General features: G+C 37.6%; 1 long non-coding RNA gene across 1 annotated transcript in view; it reads right to left on the bottom strand.

Annotated features, from left to right (window-relative positions):
- Nucleotides 1-1242: 1242 nt before the first annotated feature.
- Nucleotides 1243-25209, bottom strand: part of LOC102209041 (uncharacterized) — a 56165-nt gene continuing 32198 nt past the window's right edge. The window contains exon 3 of the long non-coding RNA XR_311533.1: nt 1243-1445. This is a non-coding gene — a long non-coding RNA (uncharacterized LOC102209041). The remainder of the gene's footprint in view (nt 1446-25209) is intronic.

Raw genomic sequence — 25209 nt, 5'->3', positions numbered from 1 at the left:
AAGATGCTTTGCATAAACGGTTTTTAAGACATAAAATCTCAATATCCAAGACCCAAGAAGTCCGGCTAAGGGGTAACGCTTAATTTCGTTGTTTTCATTCAAATTCTGTTGTTTTCATTCAAATTCTGTTCTGTTCGTTGAAATTCCGTTGTTTGTTTTCAAATTCTGTTATTTTCAATCGAATTCCGTTGTTTTCGTTCAAATTCTGTTGTTTTCATGCAAATTCTTTGGTTTTTGATCAAATTCTGTTCTTTTAATTCAAATTTGTTGTTTTCATTCAAATTCTGTTGCTTTCATTCAAACTCTGTTCTGTCCATTCTAATTCTGTTGTTTTCATTCAAATTCCATTGTTTGTTCTCAAATTCCGTCATTTTCATTTTAATTCCGTCATTTTCATTTTAATTCCGTTGTTTTCATTCAAATTCCGTCATTTTCATTCTAATTCCATTGTTTTGATTCAAATTCCAGTCTGTTCGTTCTAATTCCGTTGTTTTCATTCAAATTCCGTTGTTTGTTTTCAAATTCTGTTCTGTTCATTCTAATTCCTATCTTTTCATTGAAATTCCATTGTTTTCATTCTAATTCCGTTGTTTTCAGTCTAATTCTGTTGTTGGTTTTAAAACTTCCATTGTTTTCATTCAAATTCTATTGTTTGTTTTAGAATTCTGTTGCTTTCATTCAAACTCTGTTCTGTACATTCTAATTCTGTTGTTTTCATTCAAATTCTGTTGTTTGTTTTCAAATTCCGTTGTTTTCATTCTAATTCCCTTGTTTTCATTCTAGTTCTGTTGTTGGTTTTAAACAGGCATTTGCATATTTTAATGTAATTGTGTATTCATAAGTATAGGATGTGTAGATAAACGAATGTGAACTGTGTAAGTGAGATGTATAAATATTCAGATCCTGTACTTGAGCAGCCTTACTGACACCACACAAACAGCCTCACATAGACAGGATTTAAACAGTGTTTTTCATTTTATAGAAGTAGAAATTCTCAGTTGTCTCCTCTTTTTAATATTCTGTTTATGTTTGCTGTATGATACAAACTCACCATGCCTTCTGTGTCCATCTAGTTTTTTTTTTTAATAAATTCAGAATTAAAGGAACTGTACATAGTATATTTGGGATGTGTTGGAACAGGATATTCCCCATTACAGATGTGCTGCAGAAAAGCCTGCTGAAACTGTGATTCCATCATCATACTCCTTTATACATGTAAGGCTATTCATTCTCTCTCCCCACCATACTTTTCTGATTTGGTACAGATCTCCATTCCATCCCGGTGCCTCGGATTCTCCTCTTCTCTTCTTCTTTCTGTTCCTTCCTTTCGTCTTATTACCATGGGGGGCAGGGTTTTAGTCGCTCGGCCCCTCAACTTTGGAATTCCCTACCCCCTGACCTCAGAAACATCACTTGAATCTGTACCATGAAGAATTGAGACATTTCTGAAGGCAAATAGGAGAGAAGGTGTACCTTATGAAGTGGCCATTGAGTGTGTCATCTGTCAAAAGGGCAATATTATTATGATAAGTAAACGATTTTGTTATGTGCAATGCCTCTTTTAAAGTCTGCTACTTTTATATTAACATACTAGAATATCAATACAAGTGCACTGAAAAGTGTTTTAATGAGTCTACTGAGGTGGAACTCATTTCACACAGTTGATATTGCTGAATAAGGTTTGTGTTTTCTATAATTAGTTAATAAATTACTTATCTTACAACTACAAGGAGTTATATTTATATGAATAAATAAATGACTACTTATCTTTAATGTACTTATAAAAGGCATAAAAAGGTTTAGTTTCAGCCACCATTGGTTCTTTATTCTGCTGGCTTCACTTTGTCCCCAACTGCAAGATAACAAGTAAGTTAGCACAGCTGGAGTGTCTGCAGCTACCCTTTGTCTCAAAGTCACAATATGTTCAGAAAAAAAGGGGTTTTTTTTCCCCCAAAGCTTGCAAGAGCATTCTTGTAAGAAATAAAGGATATTTCATGTGGGAAATTGCTAAAAAACTGAAATGTTAGGGTAAGACAAATTAAAGTCTGAGGAATATGGATCAAAGAGAATAACATGCAGCCCTCGGGAGGAGGAAATGTGATGGTTGGGATTGCTTCTGTGGTGGTAAGGTTGGGGATTTTTGCAGTATAAAAAGAGAACTGACCAACAAATCGACAGCAAGAATACCAAAGTTCTAAAAGGCTGCGATTGCTACAAACAGGTAATTATTTAACAAAAGCAAAGTCTGAGGAACAATATTATATTCAATATTGATTAAGAAAATAAATAAATAATAACTCCACATTATTGCTAACCTTATCACTTTCTCAAGTATAGGAGTTGCAATAACACATTTTTATGCCTCGGCCTATTTAAATTTATAACTAATAAAATATATAATTTTTAAAAAATCTAAATCATAACTGATTTGAATTCAGCCCTCCACCATGCTCTTCTGTATCTCCTTCAGTGTACTAACACAATGACTGGTTGTTGTCTTTGTCATTATTAGTAAAAGTTACCCATGAAAATCCTGAACTATTAAATAATTGCCAGAAAATTTCTGTTTGTTAAATCTTCTGAAAAAATGCTAAAACAAAGGAAACTAAATATAAATTTCTATATGAGTTTAATGAGCTTAAACAAATGGAACTAATAACAGGGTTAAAGTTATTTTACAAAAAAATCACAATGGTGATATAGAGGTCTCAAAAACACATGTATTAGGTATGATACACTTGGCATTGCAGGGATAATTTATTTTAAAAGTGCTTTTAATGGACTAGGCACGGGCAAAATGCATGTTTAGGTGTTTTTCCCTCTGATGCCACAGAACGTTACGGTGGAATCTGCCACCAACAGTTTGAGCCAGGGGAATTCACAAATTGATTCATGTCAAAGAAGAGCATGCTTCTAGTCATGTTCCAGACCTGATGCAGTACCTTTGGGCATACACTTTGGATTTTTTCACTTAACACTGCTCTTGCTGGATTTCTTGGTTGTAGTCAGAGGCCAGGCTATCATCAGCAATGATGATCGCAGACACAAAAGTTAGGTAAGTCGTACACAGAAAATTATTTTTGCATCTTGTGTGTAAATCCATGGTAAAAAAAAAAAAAAAAAAAAAGATGAGGCTTCCAGGGAGAAAATATACTGGAATAATCCAGAGGGGCACGAGGATATGACCTTGAAGGGAAGATCGACCAAGTTTTTAATAAGTATGGTTTCAGATGTTTATGGACAAATAGTGCACAGAGAAAGAAAGAGACAGACAAGCCTCTTTTAAAGTGTTTTTATGGGAAGTGGGAAAAATGCTGTAGTTTTCTCTGAATTCTTTTCAATTTTCTCAGGAAAGTGGGAGAATATCCGGGTGCACTAGATGGATTTCATTCAATCTTGGGCTCCCTGCTGCTGATCCGGGAGACACCACAACTGGAACATCATTACTCTGCTTTTATCACCTGTTTTCACTCACTCTCGCCTTAACATTCCCTGAAAACAGCTCCTGCTATCTATCCATCTATCTATGGTTAGATTTAAAATTGCCTGTGCTATCTGCCTTAGGCCAGGGTGTAAATAGCATTCACCGTTCAGCTCCAGTGAGATATAGTAAAATGGGCCTCACCTGCCTATTGCAAAATCTCCGACATTAACAAAACACCGGCTGTGTTCACCACACTGATGAGAGGAATGGGACCATTCAGTGCTGAGCATAAGTGGACGTGCCTCTATGAAACCTGTATTTTTGCTGAGGCCTTTTGAATGCAAACATCAAAACACATCCTTTGTCCTCCTGGATCTGCATATGAAATGTGAGATGCATTTGTTGAGTGGTGGTGTTCCTGGCAATGGAGGGCTCCATATGTTCTGCATTTGTTTACCCAGTCATTACAGACCTATCTACCCCGTGTGAGTACACTGTTGTCTTAGTGGGAGCAGCACTGGCACACAGACACACACACCACAGCAGCCACAGGGGAGAACCGGTCCACAGGAAATTAGGAGTGTGACAAGATAAGAGCCAGCATTCATCTGATACCGTTCCTTGGCAACAACAAAGAGCAGTGCAGAATCATAAAAAAGAGAACAACGTGTAGGAGAAGATACGTGCTGATGTGAATGTAATGGGCTCTGTGCCACATCAGCTTGGTCCCATTACCTTCACCTATAGACTGTGATAGCTCCAAGACAAACCAAGCACCCAGCACTTACTTTCCTATTACTCATATACAAGCAATATTATCTATCTATTTGCCTTCAGAGTAGACTGGTGAGTCAATGTATGACTATAATTCTTGAAACTGCTGCCAGGAAGACGTGCAGCTGAAGTCCAATCTTACTTGCTGCTTTATGGGTTTCTACATCAGTGCTGATAAAGTGTTATTAAAGCAGCTGTCCCAGCTAGGAGTCACAACCAAACTCATAAAAAGTTACACATCCCCTCAACTGTAACCACGTAAGAGATAATGAAAAAGTGTCAAATATGTAACAATGAAGCTAAAAAAAGAATCAAGTTCAGACACAGACTGAGAGCTAAAGTTAATGCTGATGGAGCCCTGATCAGATATGGTCTTTTTTTTTTCTTACTGTTTTTTTTTTATGGTTATTCTACAGAAACTACCAGAAATGTTTCAGTGTAGTAAGCCACAGCATTAAACACAATAATTACTCTATTATTACATTAGTAATAAATTCAAACAAAGAATAAATTTGTAGGGTAGAAGGTAGGATTCATTCCACCATTATAATATGGGGTATCCTAACATGTAAAAGCATCAAACTATATTGCCTTTTTATTATGAACTCATTACCACATTGGTGACACTATATTAAAAGGTTTGCATTAGAATATATAAAATTGCCATTTCTTTACTAGTAAGTTATATAATTGTTACCAAAATATGGCTATGCATCAGAGACGTTGTTACAATTTCCTTCACGTTATTACCCCCAGTTATTAGCACACTACTAAAAATTTTACTCTAGTATTGCTCAGCTGAAAACCACACCTGATACCAAGTAGGTACAAAAGTATTGTGTTGCTTATTTCCACATTATTATCTTACTATTATCATGTTATTCAACAGCAGAAACACTACATACATATAAAATGCTTCTATAAGTCAATTTTTGGGCTCCCTGCGTCACTTAGCATACGACTGAAAACATAAATTGTGGATGGGCTGTAAATTAACTTTGAAGTATTTTTCTCCCAATACTTTATTTTGTCATGAATGTTTCTCTTTTCAAAGTCAAAGTCTGAGAAATACAATACGTATTTAGTTCAGGGGTTCAAATTATAATCTGAGTGAAAGAGAAAAAAGAATGATAGATAATAAAATGAAACATGTTCTTTTCAATCTTATTATATAAAATATAGTTTTATTATAGTTTTTAGATCACTGTTTAGGAGTGACACACACACACACACAAACACAAAAAACGCTGTCTGTGGTTCTGAATCTACAACTAAAAAAAGGAGTGAAAGCATAAACAACATTAGTTTGGCCCCAAATTTTGTTGGTTTTTTGTTTTATTTTTTTTCTGGCTCCTAAAATAGTGGGAAGAAATACACAGGACCTACAATCATGTTGGTTGATGGATTTAGAAGCTTCTTCAAAATAAATTCGCAAACTGTCAACTGTCATATACAGTTTTCACAAAAATACTTTGTTCTCTGTGTTGGTGGTGAAATAGTGTAGACTGAGGTTTTATGTGATGTGTTGTTCTTATAAAAATATTCCCTATTGACATATATATTGTAAATATCATTAATTCAGTTACATAACACATAAGTGTTAGTTAGCATTTGAAACCACACATCCATTTTCTGCAGTTCAAATAGAGATGCCCAGACATCCCTCTCCTTACCCGTCTCTTCCAGCTCTTTTGGAGGGCAGTAAGGTGCTTTCAAAGCCAGTTTAGAAAAATAATCCCTCTGAAGTATCTTCTTTCTACTTGGACATGCTTGAACAGCTCAACTAACACGCATCCAGGAAACATGATGTCCGATGTCACGCTATCTCCAAGAGAGAAGCCAGACACCCTTCGCTTGTATCTGCAAATCTCACCCTTGGTCACTACCCACAGCTTGTGTCCATAGGTGGGAGTGGGAACAAGGACTATCTACAACAACCTCGCTTTCATGCTCAGCTCCTGCTTTGCCACAAAAGACCAGTGCAACAGCAACCTTACAGCAAATGCGGCACTCATCTGTCAGTCTCTGCTCTTATGAAAACAAAAGCTAACAACAGTTCATTTTATCTTTGAAGTTGGACATTTTAATGCAAGTGTGAGCCAAGGTGCCCTGTCTGACTGCATGGAGAGCAGCAAAAAAGTGTTTGGCCAGCCAAGAAAATAGCAAAGATTTATCTTACATTACTAAAAATAGCATTTGCGCACGAGGCGGCCTCTTTGGTTCTGAAACCGATCTCTGGTCTGGTCTAAAACTTGGTATTGGGCTGGAGATGGGCAGAGGTCTGAGGTCTGTCTGCTGCTATTCTCCTCTTGCTATCATCCATTCACCTCTTTGTTCCACCGACAGATGCCAAAATGTTCTCCAAATCTACCCAGACTCTACCAACCATAATGTGTCCCATACATCTACTCCACTCATGTCACTATACTTTAATCATTGTGAATAGCTTCCACAATAGCCTCCCCTGCCTGCACGATCCCTCACAAACCCTACCATGGCCTCTTTGCCATTGCTCCAATTAAAGTTTGTTACTACATGCTGCAGCTTTCTCAGCTGTGACACCCTCTGCCAACGCTCCTGTTCCAGACCCCCTGTGCTGGCCAACTCTTTTTTTAAATTGCCATGTACAGGTACAAGTCTTTCTTTTTCTTTTTTTTTTCTTTTAATTAGGGTGATGCAGATAGGGAGCTGTAAACTTTCAAAATATAAGCATGAACACATAACCATACAATATAATAAAAACAAACGAAAGCAACACTATAAAACTATGTCGGAGTATTAGGGCCACATTAAAAAATAAAAAATCCTTGATCATTTTGAGAATAATGTTGAAATTTCAAAAACAAAACAAAAAACAAACAAACTGAAAAGTGGATATTACAGTTACAACCTGCCACGGATGCTAAACCCTCTACAAAATGCCTTGTGTACATGAGTTACTGAGATCAGTTTTAGTTACAAGGAGATTACTTCTCTTTGTTACATATGGTTAGAAGGGAAAAAAGAAAAAACACAAACGTGGAAGAGTTGGTTGGATTTGTACAAAATGAAATGGCTGATAACGGACAGATGCAAGGATATTGATGATTACAGCCTCGTGCAGTAAAGAGTATGTATATTGTATTACAAGATATGACAAGATGGCTAATCAATTTGTCTCACTATCTTATCGATACAAAGGATTTTGTAGAGGGTACAGTAGTTTTGGCTTGAAACAACGGTAGTATCTCGACATTTCGACTTTTTCTCAAAATGATCAATAATATTTTTTTCTTAATGCGGCCCCAAGGGTTCTGTGTATAGTTGAGAACTTTTTAAACTAGTTTCATTAAATTACAAATTCAATTAGTGTCACAGATTTTTACTTTTATCTTTTTCAGTTACTTGGAAATATAATTTAATTCAGTTTTATTTATACTATCAAATCACAACAACAGGTGCCTCAAGGTGCTCTATACTGTAAGGCAAAGACCCAACAACAATACAGAGAAAACTCCACAAAATCAAACATCCTATGAGCAAACACTCGGCGACAGTGGGAAGGAAAAACTCTCTTTTAACAGAAAGACAAGTACAGGAGAACCCAAAGTGGATTGTAGATGGCAGACAGTTGGTGTTGTAAGCCACCGCCTCTGTTCTATATCCACTGTGAACGACCATCTTTGAACAGAGGCGGTGGCTTACAACACCAACTGTCTGCCATCTACAATCCAGTTTTGAGGTCCCTTCCCAGACGCCTTAACACCCACTCACATCCATTTTCCCACCTTGGCTCATGCGATTAGGTAGAGGACCCTCTTGGGGGACACTCCCATAGGACTTAAAATCTGGGACTCTCCACCAGTTGCTCTTAGAACTGAATAAGCTTTTCGGATGAGAGGTGAAACATCTTCAAGAAACTCGAAGAAGTCCAGATGCTTTTCTTTCCAAGCTCCTCAGACTACGATGATTTGAATGACTGAGAACTTTAACAGATATTTGAAATATAATGTTTTGCTCTGTTAGAATGGATGATAAGCAAAAGCTAAACTGTTAAGCACTTCTCATTGATACAGCCTGAGGTTGATCATTTTGACCTTATAGTTTTGTAGCTTTTAGTGAATACATTTCTGCATTTTTCCTCCTACATCAATATTTCAATCAGTAGCCTAGGGTCTAAAGGGTTAAAGGTTGCGTAACCTGGGACCCCTGAGGAGCTCTTTGGTCAAGCAGCAGCTGGACCATCAAGTTTGCTGTTCCTTAACGGTCAAATAGGGCTGCTTGCTTCTAACACACAATGTTTTTCATTCTAAACATGTGAATCACCTTTGATAATACATAATAAGTTAAAATAACTACTTTTTTGACTGAACAATATGTAAAGAATAATTGTTTTATCGTTTTCAGATAACTTGTTCGTCACTGCAAAGGTAATTTGGAAGCAATTTCTGTGTCAGCCAACCTATCTCATTCAATCTAGATTGTTCTGATGTGATGACTGATTCAACCATCTCTACAGAGAAAAGTAAACATAATTTCACCCTGAATGTTCACCAACAATTTGGCTGCTCACGTAACCTTCTGTCTTTGTTCACAGCGCACCACAGCGTGGCTCAGAAAAACATGATCAAAAAGACCATCCAAGCCCATGCAGTGCGCACGCAACCCCCGACTCTCCGGGCACTGTTGACAGCATGAATAGATCCTCAGTTACACACAAGAAAATCTGATGTGTGTTCAAGGACTGCAACAGTCAGTTGATGCTCAGAAAGAAAATAGATCACATTTTGTTCCATGTGACCGGAAAGTAAGTGAATAAAATTAAACGTTAAACACCGGACTTATTATCGATGTGTAAATATATATAGGTGCATAAAACTTTAAATTTTAGTAAAGCATTTTGTTTACCAGTCAATTTAGATCTATATATGTAAATCCCAGCTGCAGCTCTGCATACCAACCAAACACGTATGAAGAAAATGTGATTGGTGATGTTAACAGTGTCATATGGCCAAACTTTGGAAACAGACTCCATCACATACTATCAAGTAGGGTTAAACAACATGCTAAAATTTTATAGGCAATGAGGGACTGTGTTAGGTACTTCAAAATGCACTAAAGAGAAACAGCATTATCTTGTGGCATAATTCAACAATTGTGTTTAACAAGTTAATTATTTACCGAGTTGAAATCTCACAAAAGCCCGAAGAAAACCCAACCAAGTCACTGTACTCAGCCCACCATCAAGAGACTTTTGACCAAGACCAGCCGACTTTACTATCAAGAAATTAATGAATTTGGTACCAGAGTTTGCTCATTAAAATTAATTAAAGTGTATACCTCGTCAGGGAGCACATAAGTATACAGTAGGGGTGGAGCAAGTTCTGATAATGGTGCTGTTTGGCTATGTATCATAATGCTACAACAACACAAGAAAGAGCAACTGCTTCTATTACATCAAAGTACAATACCAAACATCAGATGGAGAGGTGAAAAACATACCACCACTGGACTCTGAAGTCATGGAAATCTGTTCTGTGGTGCGACAAGATGCTGTCTGATAGACAAGTGAGTTTAGCAAATATATGACTGCACTGTGAAGACTACAAAATTTGGTGGCATGGGAAATGTTATGGAGTCGGCCTCTTTGTTCCACTTAAGATTCATATTGCAAGATCTTTGTGACAATTAAATACTTTCAAATTTGTGGAAACAGTTTGTGGAAGGCCCTTTTCTATCCCTGCATGACTACGCTCCAGTTTTGTATTTTGTGCTATGAGGTGCCTTTTAGCAAGCAAGTAGGACTATTAAATAAAAGTGGAGTTTAACAACCTGATGTGCAAAATAATTACTTTTGGTTACAATCAATGCATTGGGAACAGAAAATAAGCATAAAAGATGAAGGTTTTTAAACAGTACGCAGCCTTGTTGAGCAGCATGTGAAAACTATGTCCTCCCACACGTCTCCTATGTCTGAATTTGGAAAGGGTTAAAGCCCACAATTACTACAGCTTTTTAAAAAGGCCAGCCAAAATTTACACCCACTTTACACAGCCTCTGGCTGTCTTTTTTCTAGTCTATACACAGCCATTGTTGGGGTTTTGTGTGTGAATGAGTTCCAGGAGAGACCGTCAAAAGCCACACACCGTTAAGACGACGCACCACAGGCAATTTTATTTTCCATGCACTGAGAGTTTGTAATATTTTGCTTCCACAGCAAATCTTCATTAAGCTACCGGAAAGAAATTTTACTTAAATCTGAATTATGCTTATTTGGTAATTCAACTCCACTTCGTCTATTAGATATTTAACAAATTAATGCAAATGTAATCAAACAGTGACATACTGATCTGTTTAAACATAAAATTCCTGAAAACTAGCAAAACACAAAATAATTGGTAATGTCAAGATTCCTTTTACATTAAAAATATCTTTTAAATATATGCAAAGACAAGCTGAATTGGTTTATGTTGGTATGAGGAAGGAATTTTGATGCCGACTTTATGCAGCACTGAAATTTTGTTACACACCCAATGCCTCATTAGCATATTTAATATTTTAAGCAAGACAAGAAGAACAAAAAAGAAACACATGATCTCTTTTCTTCCATCTTACCTTCAAGAGGAGATTTTCAAAGAATTTAGAAAACAGAAAAAGCAAAATGTTTCTCAAAAAAGGAGCTCAAGTAAAACTGCATGATGATGGGTTTAATAAAATGCCCACACTGGAACAATAACCCAGGTTTGCAGTTTTTTGGTATTACACTGGGTTCTTTATGCGTGGACTACACCAGCAATTGTGTCTGGGTCACCGAGCCCCATCACATACCCCTGAACCATGAATCTGCTCTCCAAAACAGCTTCAGAAACACTATTACTGTGGAGGTCACATCTCATCTTGCAGCCCTACCAACATCATCAGACATAATGCTCTCTAATACATCATCCATTGATTAACTGCTTCTCCTTTGGAATATGAGGAGCAAACAGAGAACAGAGGAACATTTTGTTATATGAAACAATTTACAGTCAATCCCAGTCATGTGACACATGTCAGAAACAACTAACTCTTCTTATAGAAGCTGCTGTGTGTGGGTTGTTTTTTTTTTTAATAAAGTCAGTATGGCTTACAGGATTTTCACTCAAGCAGGTCCTGTAAGCACTAAAAGCAACCTAGAAGCCAAAGCAAATTACAAATCATCAGGCTGAGCATTTAACATGTGTCTGTATTTCGCAGAAGTAGCTGACAAGCACAAAAACCAGATACCAGCACATGGAAAAATCTGTGACAGCTGTCATTTCTAATTACCATACGATAACAGCGAGCCATCGGCCTGAAAGGCAGCACCATGAATTGCTCTGACAGGTGATTTTTCTAGTCAGTGGCCATGCAGGAGAAACTGAGCATCTGTTGACATACATGGGCTGCCATAAGAGTCTACTGTTAGAAAGCACGACTTTACATGTACAGGTAGGACAAAGTAAAACATCATAATGATGACATAAAATGTAAACAACTTAATTTTTGTAGTTAATGTATCTATTCTATTAAATAAAAGAGGATAAGCATCTTTGGATTTCAATTTTTCCACATCCTGACCTTTTCATATAAGACTTTTTTGGTAATTAAATTGATCAGCGGTGAACTCACAGCGGGGTACCCTCTTAGTGAAGAAGGAGAGACAGACACTGGATGTGCACTTAGGAAAAAATAAAATTACTGAAAATAGATCACAAAAGCACTCAGACTAAACAAAAGCACTGACCTTCGGCGTTCCCCTCAGACGACTGGGCCTCATAGTTAAAACCACGTGACAAACGATCTGCCAGATTTGCTGTTTCAGAGAAAATTTCATTTTAAATAACACTTCCTGCCATCGTCACAGTGACAGCTGGAGCATTTAAACAAGCGGCTGTCAATTTTTGATGCCATTCCAACTTTTACTGCTTAGATTGAAACTAATGCTAGCTATTATCCTTAATGTTCTCAGCCAAACAAAACAAAAATTGATTTCTGTCTTCAAATCAAGAATAAGGTAAATCTACTGTGCAGTGGGGGGCATCAAACATTGAGTGTAATTCAGTACTAATTATTAGCAATTAATTTATTAGTTATTAGCTTCTTGCAATGCACTGTTTTTTCTTCATTCATCCCTTTTCACTTTGTGTTCAGACACCACTTTACATCTAATCATTAGTTAGTATTAAACTCTGGCTCTCTTCTTTTTTTCGTCTCACCCCCCAACCTGTCATGGCAAACGGCTGGTCCTCCCTGAGCCCAGTTCTGTGAGCAGTTTCAATCTGTTTTCCTTCCCACTGTTGCCAAATGCTTCATCATAAAGGGTTGTATCATAGTTGGGGTTTTTTCTGTCCTATTGTAGGTTGATTGCGCTATATAAATAAAACTGAATAGAAAACTGCCAATTGTGCATTGCTTAAAAACCACACCCTGCCTGAGCAATGTTGCTGACCTTTATATCCACCGTTTGCTCAGCTTGTGATGGCTGCTTCCATTTCACAAAGCTGAAATCATCTCAAACATGACAGGGAGTGCACTGTAATCAAATAGCCTCCACAGTCACTAGACCTCAAGCCAACGGATCACCTTTGGGATGCGATGGAATCCGAGATTTGCCTCATAGATGTGGAGCCAACAATTCGATAGCAACTGCGTGATTCCATTGTGTCAGTATAATCAAAAATGTCTGAGTAGTGTTTCAGAACCTTGTTAAATTTAACGCACCACATAATTAAGGCAGTTTTGAACTCAGAATTAAAAGTGGCAACTGAGGATATGTTGAATATTTTTAAAAGCAAGCAGTCATATAAAAAGGTCTAAACTTATAATCTCTACTTAATCTGAGAAGCAAGCCCTTTTGGTATAGATATCCATACTTTCAACATTAAAATTACATAGTGAATTAAGTTATTACACCATTTTAAACTGTCGATGGGATTACATCAGGGAGTGGTTCTTAGTCGCTTTTTGTTTGTAATGGCGATGTAGTGGTTGACAGGGAAGGTTAGCCAGAGCCGGAAGTGACCGTGGACAATGATGTTTGCAGATGACAGTGTGAGCTGTAGCTAGAGAAGGGAGCAGGTAGAAGAGAACCTGGAGAGGTGGAGGTATGCTCTGGAGAGAAACCTAATGAAAGTCAGTAAACGGGTGTTACAATGAAGGGGCAAGGAGTTGAGGTAGTGAAGGTAGATGGCTTTAAATGCCTGGGGTCAACAGCAAACCAGTGGACAGTGTACAAAAGAGGTGATGGAGAGAGTGAAGGCAGAGTGACGTGGCTCGAGATTGTCAGAGGTAATTTGTGACAGAAAAAGAAGCAAGTGAGACCTGCTTCAATGTATAGTTTAGAGATGGTAGCATTAACAAAAAGTCTGAAAACTGAGCTGGGGGTGGAAGAACTGAAGATGCTAAGAGCTTCACTGGTAGCAACCAAGATAGACATGATTAGAAATGAGTATTTCAGATAGAGAACTCAAGTCAAGAATTTTTATGGTTGTTTTGACATGTATATAGGATAGTCAATATAAGGACAAAGGATGTTGAATATAAAGCCGCCAGGTCAGAGGGAAAGCAGAAGACTTCAGAAATCATTCATGGATGAGGACATGAAGAGGACTGGTGGGACAGAAAAGGAGATAAGGATAAGGTGAGAAGGCAGCAGATGATCTGAGAGCCCCAGAGGACAAAAGATCTGCATCACAACCATGACAGGGGTCGACTTTGGCAATGTTTACACATATTTTGAAAAGAATACCTCACCTTATACTGCAAGCAGGATGAAAGTGTACAAAAGCTCAGACAGCTGAATATATTTTTGATGACCATGGTTTAGAAGGGCAAGAAATTCTTCACTGTCAAAGTAAAAGCAAGTGGTGGCATTGAGCCATTGCTGGTCATTTTCAGGATCACTGAGATCAGTGTTCTCGAGCAATAGTGACAAACAGCAATAGTTCTTATAGGTTAGACGTAATAAATCTTACTCAAACTTATATGAAATGTCAATGAGTAGAACAGATTGCTGCGATTAAGGCAAGATTACCAAAACAAAAATAAATAAATTAAAAATAAATGTGTTTGCAGGTGTAAACGGAGTGGCTAAACATTTGTTCAACACAACTATCAGGCATTTTGACTATAGAAATCGGATTTTAAAAAATACATTGGCTGGAAATAATTATTTGATCCGCTGCTAAACTTGCTCAACTAAAGAAAGGAAGGAATAGCCAGATTTTCATTTTAATAGAGAAATATAAAACATCATGGAGTGGCCTAGACTGTCTCTGGACCTCAGTATTACAGAACATCAGCTGAGAGACCTGAAGCTTTAAGTTGCCAAGCAGCAGCCTAGAAACCTAAAGAATTTAGATATTTGGAAACCTTAGAGAAACCCTTGTTGGCAGCACAGCACTAAGTACCAAGTCATGTTTTACTTGGGGATCAAATACTCATTTCACTTAGCGACATGCAAACCAATTGATAAATTTCACGCAATGCGTTTTTGATTTATATTCTGTCTCCCTTCATTAAAGTTCAACTACCATAAAATTAGAGACTGTTCATTTCTTTGTAAGTGAGCCAACATACAATTTCAGCAGGAGTTTAAATAATTATTTTCCCCACTGTAGCTGTCAGGCTGAAGAAAAAAGGTCTTCTTTCGCCTTCCGCATCTGTAAAATAATGTGACATAATGTAAACTATAATAATAAAAAAATAAAAAAACCCCTGCATGCTCTTGAAAAATTCATCCAGGGAAGGAATAGAAAACTCATTCTATATTTGCCCCTCAACAATTTAATATAAAACTACGGAATTTGAATAAACGTAACTACATTTTTTGGTTTGGTTGAATACCATGATGTGCAACACATCTGTAGTATATAAGAAAAAAAGATGGGCAGCATTTGACATGATAGCATTTGACGGTTTTCAAAACCAAACAAAAAAAAACATGTTTTAAAACAAGATAACAAAAGAAGATAAGTGTTTAGTACTTTTGGCCCAGATGATGATGATGATGATGTTGGTGACAGGCCCTGTTCATCTCCCTCTCTCAGCCCAGTTTCAGTTTCTTAAACCAAACGTCTCATGTTCAGCAGGGTGTCAGGCTCACCGCTGGGTGCTGCCACTACAGCACTGCGACATAAAAGCAACGTGTCACTCCACATCACGTATTAGATTTTCTTCTCCGCATGACGCCTCTCTGCCCGTCTGCACATGCGTTTTCTCTTCTACCATTCCTTCGGTGTTCGAGCATGCACATTCAACTTGTTCATTTAGCAAATCATTTTCTGATACACCTGAGTGCTGAAACTGAAGCTGCTCTTTCAGATTGCACAAGGACGTACGGAAGAAAGGGAAGAAAAAGTGCACAGCATAGGAGCTCTTGATGGCATCCTATAATTGCCTACCATCATTGCTCAAAACATTTTGCTTAAAAAGGTTTTCTATGAATGTGAAGCTTCACCTCATCCATAGAGTTTAAGGGTGAAGGTTTCATATGATGAATAAAGAGATTTGGAGCTCTACAAGGATAAAAACAAAAACAAGGTTTTATTCAAAACAGAAAAAAAAAAATCTATAAATTTCAATTTAAAGAACACAAACAGGTCTTTAGAAAAAGTAAAGAACATTATTTTTCTCTTTCTTTAAACATGTCTAAAGAGTCTGGATTCGAACAATCACTTGGTACCGAGGGGCCCAAAGTGTCGTGAGGAAATATCACACACCATTACACCAGCACCACCAGCTTGAACCATTGATACAAGGCAGGATATATCCATGCTTTCTTGTTGTTTATACCAGACTCTGACCCATTCGAAGTTTGTGTCAACTGTAGCCTCATCTTCCTGTTAATAGCTGACAGGAGTGGCACTCTGTGTGGTCTCCTGCTGTTGTTTAACATTTTGTCCATTTAGAGATGCTCTTCTGCATATCTTAGTTGTAATGAGTGGTTATTCAAGCGTTGCCTTCCTCTTATATTAAGTTGTCAAAGGGACCAACAGGATATTTTCTCCCAGAAACCTATCAGGCTAAAGAAGTGACATACTGTAACCTATGAATAACTACATGCTCCTCATCCAGGGAATGAATATAAACATAGAAAGCTGTTGCTCACAGGATATTTTCTCCTTTTCTCTTTAAACCCTAGAGATGGCTGTGTGGGAAAATCCCAGCAGACCAGCAGTTTCTGAAATAATGAGACGAGCTTGTCTGGGACTAACACTGAAGCCACACTTAAAATCACTGACATCACCTCGCTTCTCCATTCTGATGCATGGTTCGAATTTTATCAGGTCTTTTTAATTATGTCTACATGGTTTGCATTGAGTTGCTGACATATGATTGGCTGATGAGACAGTACTTGATGAAGTGGCTAGTGAGGCTTAAAGATTGCATGAAGAAGTCAGAGGGCTGTTCAACAATGCTTTGCAAACATATCAGAGACCAAATTAGAAATTTCTGGTTAAAATGAGAAGTGTTCTGTTTGGAAAAAGAAAACGCTGCATTCCAGCATCAGAGCCTTATTCCATCTGTGAAACCTGGCTATGGGAGAGTCGTGGGCCGGCCCTGTTCCACTGCATCTGGCCAAGGAAGATTTGTCACTCTACTGATGGAGCAATGGGGGTTTAAATGAAATTCTAAAGGAAAATGTCATACATACTTCTGTTACCTGCCTCTAAAAACAAAATGGGTCATGCAGAAGCAACTTCCCCCACTAAACCATTAAAAATAGTTACAGAAGAAAAAAAATGATGCTTTGAAACAAACCAAACAAACAAAATCTTGGAACTGAAGATGTTCTGAACACTGATATACGTAATAATTTTTCCAAGCCAGTGTGCAGTACTAATCACTATTAAATGAAAATGTTTGACTGCCATTATGACTGCTGCAAGTGGGTTACACAAGATATATAAAGCAAAGGTTTACATACTTTCTGACCTCATAGATAGACAACATTGGACCTTTTCTTCAATAAATGGATAACAGTGTTAAATTATTGTTTAACTGGGTTTTCCTATATTACTTTTTTGAATTTGTGTAAAAATCATATGATGATTTCAGTCATACTGATGCAGAAATGGAGAAAATCGCAAGAGGTAAACAAATTTTCTCCAGAACAGTCTGTATATACTGAATGTAGATTAACGACATACACATGCATGCTAGCACATCCTTTCTCTTTCTAATAGTCACGTGTTGCAGCACTCATGATCCCTGACCTCTGCATTAGTATGTAAAAGTCAGGACATTTAGTACGTCCACATGCAGGCAGTCAGACAGGCTGTCTGCTTCCATCAGCTGATGTTCATCTGTGATTCAGTAGTTAGATGCAGAACCGGAGGGAGGTAAGAAGAGAGGGAGATGGAGGAAAACAAGCCGGATGTTGGATAACATGCTGGGGCTGGCCCACTGTCAGCCCCACTCATCACGAGCCCTGTCTGGGCATCCCACTAGCCTTGGAGTCACACAGAATGGCAGCGAAGGAGACTGGAAGTCACAGCCAAGCGGGTTAATGGGGGCCCAGATTTAGAAGGAGAGCTCTGTCACCTCCCCGTCGGAGTCTGTTGACTTTTACAAATCACAAAGTCACTCATTTGTAGCCTTCTTCTGCATCATAACACCTTTTGAGGCTACAGTGAAGTGTGTATCTGTGTGTAGTGTATATGCTCAAGGCTCTGTGATTAAAGCCTCTATTTGTGTTTCCTCTTTGCATGACAAGATTTTGCCCCAACATCTGAAGTCCTGTGAGTCATACCAGAGTCGGCAAAATTGACAGCAAAATGACATGAATAAATCATGTGACTCAGAGGATCTACTGCAGATTTTATGTTCTAGCAAGCTTTCTGTGTGAGAAATTCACAGAAGGCATTGATGGCAAGCCCATTTCATTTTCAGTTTAGGAAATTTCTGGTTGTCAGCTTTTCACTTATCCTAGCTCTGCTGACCAGGTACAAACAGTCAACAGAGATGGCAGTTTCATAAATCCACCAAAGCTCTGAATTAGAATTTTAGTTTGAGCTAAATAACTGCCGGCTATGGTAAATGTCCTCCTTTATGCTTCTCTGTCTGCAGATGATACTTTGGAAATTTAGGGTTAAATTTATTATCTACAGCTTTCTTTTCCATTTTCAAGTGGATAATGTGTTAATATACATGTGATCTGTACCAAAAATCTTCAAAAGTATTCAGCCTTAGCAGTCAAAGTAGCCCTGTATTGTGCTTCTTTGGATTTATCGTAAGCGACTGAAATCTTAAACTGGGATAGTTTTCTCAACATAAAGCTTTTCTAAATAATATCTGTTGTCTGATTACAAAGCCCCTTTTTGCCAAGATAAAATGGGATCATATACACATACACACTCTCAGATGGACTGAATAACAATTTGAAATAAAATGATCAGAAAACACAAACTTTAAGTTATTTTACACAGTTGCTTTCTGCCGAATATCAATTAAAGCAGCATATAAAACAGTAACACAAGCATTACAGTACAGGTAGCAGATTACAACAGTTCATCTCTACACATGACTAAGCACTCTGTTACAACCTGTGACAAATTCCAATTTACGGTTCTTGTACCTGTGCAGTACCACAGGTACAGTCACACTCACGTAAATATGACCATCCATTCATCCATCCTTTTCTGCTTATCCGGGGCCAGGTCGAGGGGGCAGCAACCTAAGCCGAAAAGCCCAGACTTTTCTTTCCCCGGCCAACTCCTCAGCCTTTCCTGGCCAACAAAGAGATAATCTCTTCAGCATGTCTTGGGTCTGCCCCAGGGCTATTATGATGGTCAAAATATGACTAGTCACACACAACTTTGTAAAAATGGCTTTATCAGTCTCTCACAATACTGTGGAGGAATTTCGACTCACTCGTCTGTACAATGTTACTTCAGTTCAATGAGGTTTGCAGGCATTTGTTTATGCTCAGATCTCTCAGCACTTCAATCGGGCTGATTGGGTCATCGCAGCACCTTGATTCTTTTCCCATTACAGAGGAATTTTGACCCCTCTTTTTACAACGTTGCTCTGTTCATTGAGATTTGAGAGTATTTGTTTATGCTCGGCTCTTTGAGGTTCTGCAATAGCATTTTAATTAATGTGAATTCTGGACTTTGACTGGGCAATTGTAGCACCTTGTGCTGATATGCTTTCTTTGGGTTTTCCATACACGTTACTAAGCATTATAACCATGCACCTCAACTTTGGTCTCCTCTGGTCCAGAAGTCTTGCGATTTGTTAAAATGCAACACTGCAAGGAGAGCGTGTTCTTGATAGTGGCAGTATATAAAGAGTGTGAGACAACTGATCTGTGGGATACTCTTGTTTGTGTTGTTATTGGTTCATCAGAAAGCTGCGGATGAGAGCGGAGTTATAACATGCAAAGAGCTCCAGTGAAACAGAATGAAGTGTCCACTGAAGCCACTCTGTACTTTTCATGTTGTATTTTTAAAATCCTGGTAAATTCTGCTGCTACTCCCTTCTCTGTTCCCGCTCACTTGTCAAGCATTCAGCTGACATGCGGCATTATCCACATCCAGCAACGTGCAGTTGGGATTTTCTAGGACTGCACAGGAGCATATTTGTGTTGAATGAAAACCTCTCTGCATGAAATCCACCAGGAAATAGACAAGCAAACAGACATAATCACAGAACCATAAATTATGCATGACCCAGGCTACCATATTCCTGGTAAACCTTCCAAACATCTATAAATGTGTTCAATTTTTTCTGTCTTGAACATTTACGACTGTGGCATTGTGCTAACATACCTCAGTGATGCAGACCGGAATAATGCCCAAACATTTGCTTTCATAGCAGTGGTCACACTTGCTGATAATCAATTAATCAAATTAATCTGATTAGCATTACCTGGCTGCATATAAGCCATATTCAAAAACAAAGTTCAGGTGCAGTTTATATTTAAAGGATAGCTTCAACCACATGCTATTTACTCTTTATTCTCTGTGAAGTTAAAGGTCTGGCAAACTTCAGGATAAATGGGAAGAATTTACTTTTACTGACAGCCATGCCAAGTGGGATGAAGAGAAATACAGAGGGAAAACCTTGAAATATATACTATGCCTTTATATAATGCCTCAGAAACCTTGAATCATTCATGCAAAGCCAGACAGACAGACAGATAGAGATATCTATCTATATACATCACCTTTCACTGCTGTAATGTTACCATTTTAGTTCACACCTACAGAGCTTTCATTTACTTGTTTTTGTCTGCAATGGTGGTTTTTAAACCAGAAAAGCTCAGAAATCTGAGTATGTGTCTGCATATGTGTGTGTATTTAGCATTGTGGGCTAATAACCAATTTTTCAAGGTCTGTGGCATAGACAGTGAAAACATCCAGACAAAAAAACTTCCCATTTCCACTGCCAGCAACTGATGCAGGTAAATATAAAAAAATAAATAAAAATCCATCAGACAATAGCTGAATTTTTCAAAATTGGCTTCAGGACTTTTCATGCATGCAACCAAAATCTGCTCAAATCCAATCTCTCAGTGTTACTCGAACTGTAAATGGAAAGCAGACAGAAATCAAAATCCTGACATTTGAGTAGCTGCCAGTTCCAAAAACAAAGCTAAAATAAATAAAGTGCGTATATATTGACCACTTGCAAACAAGATGATGCCAGAGGTCAGAGGAGAATAGTCCGACTACTTCGAGCCAATAGCAAGGCAACAGTATCTCAAATCATCACTCGTTAAAGCCAAAACATGCAGAACACATCGAAGCAGAAGCCTGAGGCTAAAACAAAGGCAAAAGCATGGCGTACCGAGTCAAGTGGTATAGTTGATTGGCTGGACAGAAACTCGAGTGATCTATTATTTATATTTACAATTCAAACAAATGCCTCTATTTACTCATTAGTTCACAATAACTACACAGAGTTTTCCTGCAGCAATGCTACATTCACTGATTCGCACCCTGTTTATCCTTAAGGTCTAACAAACATTTTAAGGTATTTTTCTTCTCTCAAAACATTGATGAAGCTATTTTAATATACATATTTTTCCCAGAATTGTGTACCCTTACAGGGTGCCTGTATAAGGTGAAGCTCATCAGTGAGTATTTTCAGCTTGCAGGATACAATCATCTTAGAATCACCTTATTCTACAGTGATGGCAGCAGTAAATGCAGATTCTATATCAGCGTGTACACATACTGACTTATCTTTTTACTGAAATAATATGTTTTCACCATGAATTATTCATGTGATGGCACCATTTCATCAAACTCAAATATTCTACATTGTTATGCTTACAATAATAATGCAGAGATTTCACATTCTCGGTCTGTTTGGAAACACAGAATGATTCTTTTATTCAAATATAACCTCCAATAACCTGATCACAAACAGGTGCACACATTACATGTACACAACTGAAGTGTTTCTTAGAAATTACACGTAAAACTACACAATAACAAGATGCCTTTTGCACAGCACTAAGTAACGTGAAGCCATAAATGTTGTCAATAAGCTCCTGACTGCTGTGGTCAGCCAGTCTGACAACAGAGGGGATGCTTCTGTTGCCACATAGGAAACACTGATCCTCTTTCACTCTCCCCTGCTGGTTTAATTATTGCAACCCTGGGGATTATTTGTGCAGCAGTAGTGGAAAATTTACACCCAGCATGGAGTTTAAACAACATAAAAGCCTCACAGAGAATTCCCGAAATCTATCTGACGCAGAAGTATCTGCCTCTCTGTGTCTTCGTTCCTGGTTGAACCTTTTTTTTGATCACTTTTCACAGTGTGAGTCACCACCTAAAGCACAAAGGGGATGATTTGTCCCATCTTTTTGTTTAAAAAAAAAAAAAAAAAAAAAAAAGCAGCCACGTGGAAGGGTTTTAATGTAGACTTCAAGATTTAGAAAGCGTCGAGTACAGTTGCAGCTTATCCTGTATTAGCATAAACATTACCAAAGGCAGACATGTTTTATCTGCGGATTTCAATGAAACAATATTCGGCCCATCAAAGAAAACTCGAGCTTTTGTGGATGCTCATAAACTAAGACAGTGCCTACAGTAAAGGTGAAATAGGAAATGTGGGAAATGTCTGTAAGATGCTCACAAAGAGAGCACAGTTTTTACTCTCTGATGATGTAACAAAGTAAAGGAACATTTTGGGACACATTTCAAAGCTATGAAGATGGAAACCACTCTACTATCATATGTGGTAAATATGAAGCTCAGGCCAGCGGGCCTAAAGTACATTAGCTACCCTAAGCCCCTTCTTAAAATAACAAAATCCAGCTTACAGTACCACTTCAAGTACAGTACTACTTTTTCGCTTCACTTCAAGTTAAGTAAAAGGTCGCTAGTTCGAGTTCATCCAGCTAACCACAGTACAGCTTATTACTAACATCAAAAACTGTTTTGCAGCCTTCATATATTAAGACAATTTCATATAGATTCATCACATTTGGAAATAAATATTTCAAATAAATGTTGCAATGAAGACTGAAGTAAAAGGCTTTCACTTTTCAAGTTCGAGCACACACTTTTCATCCATCCTGTGTTTGTGTGTGGCAGAGGTGCACTTCTACTTTCCAGGTAACAGACAGGAACTAAAAGGCATTTAAACCCTCAGTGTAGCCTTCAAGTAATACACACATTTGTGGTCTCTGAGCTGAGAATATGATACAGTGATTTATGTTTTTACCGCAAAACATAGCATGTGTCCGTCTGCATCTCAAGTTGATTCATCACTGACATGAGGAGGCGATACACGCACAATATCATCTGGTTACTTCCCTAAAGAAATTATACAAAAGCAGGCTGATATCGGACACCACAAACACATTACCTTTTCACCCTTGCGTCTATAAAAATAATCCTGTCTATATGTGTGTTGACTCAGTAAGGATAATATTAAATGAGAAAAGAAACCAATAAATCTTTAAAACTGATGCAGTCAGTACACCACCTGACTCAGTAGCTTGTCGAACCACATTTAGCAACAATACATTGATCTGTGTGACATTATCAGGCCCTTACTTTATTACAGAGAAATTTTGACCCCCTCTTTACAACGTTGTTCTGCTCATTGAGATTTGAAAGCATTTGTTTATGCTCAGCTCTCGAGGTTCTGCAATAGTGTTTTAATTAGTTTGAGTTAAAACACAACCGAGTTCTCCAAACCAGTAAAATGACAAAAACTTCTGTTAGAAGTGGTCAGTCTTATTCATTATTAGGTTAAGTTGTATCTGACTTAACCTCTTAAACCCTGTAGCAGTCTGCAAGTTGGTAATTTTTCATATGACTGTATAGGTGTAGTCTCACTGATTTTAGTGGTTTTTACAGATAAAGACTTTTCCTTGAACTAATGAAAAAGAAAAAAGTTGTAGATTCCGGCAATCAAATATATTCTAAACAATTTAACTGTACTATAATGACATGAATGTTATGAAATTGCAATAAGTTTAATTTTTACATCAAACACTGCAAAGAGGCATTTGTATAAGAGCAGACACCTATGAATTCATTCTGTTTAGATGGTTGTAAAGAAGCCTGAGATTTTATTTTTTGTTGTTGTGCCAAGCTTGAAAGAATGTGTAATGATTCCTTGAGGAAGCTGGGTGTCTACTCCACAAGTGATGGCAGAAAAGAAAATATATGGTGTAGTAGAAGAATTGAGCAAATGGGGTGAAAGGGACGAAAGTGAAACCATTTAAATTGCAGCAGGTACAAAAACACCATCAGTACGACATGAGGAGATACAAAGCAGGATGTAAATATAGGTCTGCCAGAGTGAAACACGTTAACATTTCTCAATAAAATGCAGAAACTTGTATCACACTAAAGAAAAAAGACAGGTAAACATATGCAGGAGTCTGCACAAGAAAGTGAAAGATATGGGAAAAGAAAAAATGAAAAAAGAAACGTGAAAAAAATGAAAGTGTTTTAATTTCTATACAAACAAAGCAAAACAAATTGTTATGAAAATGGCAGAATGATGGCTCGATTATGTAAGCTGTAGGCTTTTTTTTTTTTAAAGTTCAGATTATATAAAGTTGTGGTAGCAACTTAAAACAGCATGGCATAGTTGCTCAGGAGACAACAATATCATATATTACATCATATTAAATTACATTGTCCACAGAAAATTAGAAACGTTCTTTATCTTTTTGTTTTGGCAAGTTATTTGCTGAAAATTTCACAGGAGCAAAGTGGGGAGACACCACAAAAACAAAAATGCTTGAAGAAGTTTAAAGAGAATTAGTTTTTACATTAGGTTTGATGTCATTAGCAAACTATACAAACCAGCGAGCATCAACTCATCAATCTACTAAGTCAGCAACACTGTTTCACTTCAAACAGAAGAACATTAAACAGTTTGTAAAGCTCTAGTTTGGTTCCACAAAAAAGGAGATATTTTGCATTGTGAATGTAAGTTTAGTCTGTAATGAAAAGGACCAGCACAAAGGTAAAACTGCTAATTGTAACCATTTGTATTCTTTTCCATTTTTCCCCCTTTTAGAGCCAATGTTTGTTTGGTCCATTCTGGACTTCACTGGAAACCGTCAACTGTATATACAGGATTTAGCTACTGTGACATAACTAATAGTCTGTTACTCAAAAACACAAAGTAACAGACTAATAAATTGGTGCAATACCAAAAACTGGAACACATATCTCCCACGACTGTTATCATAGATAACTGTAGTAAAACTTCTACAAAAGGCACCAACTGCACGTAGGTCAATAACTTTAAGCCAAATCCAAAGGGAAGAATTAAACATTGGTGTAATGAGAGGGTAAGCAAGCTACAGACTATAACCATTTTTTGAACCGGGATGCAAACATGTTACTGTAGTTTCATTGTTTAAGTTTTGCACTTTAACATGTGAGCCTATGGGGATTAACTTGCTTCTAGGGGCAGCCTGACGTGGCTATTGGAGGAGTAGACACTTTTGCATTGGCTTCATTTTTAGTCCCGATGGTTTGCCACTTGGCAGTAAACACCATGGTGTACCACTAGTGTAATGT

This window comes from Pundamilia nyererei, unplaced genomic scaffold (assembly GCF_000239375.1).
Source record: "Pundamilia nyererei isolate P.nyererei 1_Seehausen unplaced genomic scaffold, PunNye1.0 scaffold00018, whole genome shotgun sequence".
Taxonomy (NCBI): domain Eukaryota; kingdom Metazoa; phylum Chordata; class Actinopteri; order Cichliformes; family Cichlidae; genus Pundamilia; species Pundamilia nyererei.
Note: the sequence above shows the minus strand (reverse complement) of the source record. Positions and strands in the feature narration are given on the sequence as shown.